We start from the raw sequence: 3824 nt of genomic DNA on the forward strand, positions 1-3824 counted from the left end.
GCTACTCCTCTCGTTTGGGAGGAGTTCCGAAATCGATTTAAGGAGGCGGTTAACTCGATATTAATGACGACGTCGTGTGAACGGATACAGCGTTAAATCGGTATATCGGCCATTAAACCGATTTAAAGTCGCAGTGTAGACCTGGCCTCAATGGCTTTTAATTCAGTTAAAGCATCAGACTAGTGCTACCTGTGATACGGAGTAAGGCAACGGGCTGCAAGTGGCTCTATGAGCTCATATTAGTGTCTGAAATGCCATTTGCATTTTCCTTTGTCATATAAGTACTGTATAATGGTCTCCTTTTGCCAACAGCTAACACAAAGTGGTAGGAGGTACTATGTTATTTCCCTGCAGTTAGAATAGGCAAATGTAGGCTTCTAATGGGAATTACACTGGTTACTGATTAACTATTTTTTCATTCCTTTTAATCAATGAAGACGGTGTTTCTGTCCTTAGCTCCCACTGCTAGAGGGCTGCTCCTATCTCTGTTGAATTCAGGCTGGAAACTTGCCCAAATGAGCCAGCAGCTCATTTGCACGAGTTTGTTACCACACCTGGTTACATACTGCAGCAAAACATAATCCTGTCACTCCTTTAAAGGTGGGAAAATTGGTCTGAATAATAAAGTAATGACCTGTAGAAACATTTGCCCAGCCCTTAAAATGACCCACATGTGAATCTCTAAAGTTACTCAAATTTGAACTAACTTTTTCTGTTCTTCTGCATTTGCTTTGGCTGAAATACAATCTGAGACTATTATAGTTTCGATCTAACAAACAGGGAGTTCTAGAAATCTTATGATTAATACATATTTGAGCAAGAATTCAGTGCTGATTTTCTGCCATGACTGTTCCGCATTTTTTCTTTTCTGGAAGGGGGAGTGATTAGTCATTCAATGCTGACAATATGCTCAACTCAGAACAAGACAAAATGAAGATAGCCCGTGCTCCAAAGAGTTTACGATCATCGGCCCAGATCCTCAGTGGGGCTGAGATTCTTCAACTTCAAGTGAAGCCACCAGCAAGGTGTGAGAAACAGGTGGGAACACTTTCTTGGTCCTGCATTCAGCAGGAGTGCTGCCTAGAATAGTTGTGTAAAATATTATCGTAATTAACTAACTAACTGGAAGGTAAACTAGGAATTCTAAGCTTGTAGTTAGTAACACTAATAAAGGAGTATTTGAAGGTAAATAATTATAGTCAATGTTAATAATTTGGATCTTTTATTCTTGGAGCAGGGACTAAAATCCAGATGTCCCCTCCCTTCCCCCCAGTGAGTGACCCAGCTACCATGCTATAAAGTCATTCCTATTTTTTTTTCCTCTGGCCCAGTGACTATTCAGTATACTCTCCAAAGTGGAGCAGCTTCAGCAGGAGAGACCAAGAGATACTCACGTTAGAATATAGACTTGTGCTTAGGGCAGTCTTCTGGGAGCGGTATGAGCTGGATTCAAGTCCTTGCTCTAGATTGCGGATCTGAACATTGGTCTCCTATATTCTAGGTGAATGCCCTAAACCTTGGGGTTTTGGCTATAACAGGGGGTTCCTCTGCCTCCATTTTGTGAATGGTGCCTAAATACTCTTGTGAATCTAACCCTCCCCCCCAAACACATGTCAAATGTAATGTTTTGAAGCTGTTAAAACATTTAGGCATTTTAATTTTGGGGGGGGCAAATTCAAAATGTTGATCTGAATCTTCATTTTTTTCAGTGAAAAAAAGTTTTGGTTGAAAAATTTTGCCCAGCTCTAATTACAATTTGTCAATCACTATGGTATCTAAAAGTTTTGCACTCTGTTTTGTTTTTAAATAAGGATTTATATTCTATCTCTTTGTTCCATACAATTTAGCTAACAAACTTAGATGTTACAAGTTTGAGTCCTGGTGCTTTTCTTCACCTTTAGAAGAAGCTCCTCTATCCATCCCACGACTTTTTGACTTCAACAACTTCATTTTAAATTCTAAAGGCACCATTTTATAATCCCGTGGTCTTTTCCTCCCAGTCTCCCAAATGTTATAATTTGTATAAGATAGACCTGAATTTTATATGTCATCCTTCACTTGAAGCGGAGAGAAGCTTCGCATGTAGGAATCCTTCAATAATCATGTTGATTATTTTTTTAATTAATCTGGGCATTATAATTAAAGACCTGAGGGCAAATGTTTTACTTAGGGGCTCCTTCACAGTAATTGATTAAAGATGCCTGGAAAAGATTAATGATTGGAGTCAATACATGACCTTACAGGACCTTATGAAACTAGTCTTAAAATTTTAATGCAGTCCTAATAAATAGTAATTATTCTTTGCTATCAAATGGGTGATTCCACCTAAGTCACAGGCTCACTTGCATTATAATTGATGCTGTTTTTTATTAAGTTGATTGGATATATGATGAAGCATATGAGGAAGTCATCAGTAGGTGACATGTCAAACTCATGAAGATAATTACCTTTTATTATAATGATAATGTCCACTGAGATCCATGTGAGGATATCAAATCACTTTACAATGCTGAGTAAGTCTACATTATTAACCCCCCTTTTTAGAGAGAAAATGAAAAATAGAGAATGAGTCAGATTTTCAAAGGTATTTAGGCACCTGGAGATGCAGACAGCCAACTAGTGGGATTTTCAAAAGTGCTTAAGCATGTTAAGCACTTAACTCCCATTGAAAATGTCAAAGTTAGACTCTGGACTCACAGTTTGTCAGACCACTCTGTTTTATTAGCACAGCGCTCTGCTAATACACCCAGATAATGTGAGCACCATACAAGACACAAACTATCTTATTTATACAGATGAAAGGGCAGGAGTTTAGACAAAGGGACAAAGAAAGCAAAAGACAGGAAAAACCACCTGTGACACAGCATGCATATTCCACGTCCTTACTGATTGGTATCGATCTAAGGCTAATACTTTTCCAATTGCCCTTAAACGGTGCAATTGTTCTATGCTAATGTCTGTGTTCCTGACACCTGGATTGCAACATTCCAACAATTTTGCTTAAAGGTACAGACAACATTTCTTTAATCCTTTCTATTCTTACAATATAATTTATTCTACTTTCACACATCTAACCCTGTATCTCAATGTGTCTCTCTGATATCCCCTCTTACATTCTTTGTTATCAACTTTTGTTTTACATGGTCAGACCAGACCCTCCCCAGCCTTCTCCTCCTCTTTTTATTACTGTTGACAACACTACTAACTTCCCTATCGCTGTCTTATGCCAGTCTTCTCGGAGTTAGCTCTGGCTCCACACATCCAGGTTATATTTAAATCCTGCTACTTTTTCCATCACAAGATCTCCAGAGTCCATCTTTCCCCCGTCCCCATCCTCACAGCCAAATATCTCATTTAGGCCCTCATCTGCTATTACAACATCCTGCTCCCCTGCCTCCCAGACATATCCTTTGTCTCCTTAAGTCCATTCTAGACGTAACTGCTAAAGTCATTTTCATTGCCCATCAGTTTGATTATTTCACTCTTCTATTTAAATCCATCCAATGATGCCATCCACCTTGTATCAGAACTTCCTTGCCTGCAGGCTCAAAAGGTATTAGATATTATGATGCTGAATGCCACAGCACGTAACTTTCAGCTGTCTGGAAAATCACTGTAATCCACAAATCCTGGGTTAGGAACCCCTAAGTCTTTATTCAATGAATAGGGAGAGATAGGAACCTTATACTGAGATTCACAAAAAGCAGCGTGCTAGGTGGGGAGCCTCCTAAGCTAGCCAATAGGAGACGCTGATGAAAGGACTGTGTGCTAAGACTCACTCTTTTATCTCTGCCTATCTCTGCTTGTGATTCACAGTTGGGAGC

The sequence above is a fragment of the Chelonoidis abingdonii genome, chromosome 3 (assembly GCF_003597395.2).
Source record: "Chelonoidis abingdonii isolate Lonesome George chromosome 3, CheloAbing_2.0, whole genome shotgun sequence".
Classification (NCBI taxonomy): domain Eukaryota; kingdom Metazoa; phylum Chordata; order Testudines; family Testudinidae; genus Chelonoidis; species Chelonoidis abingdonii.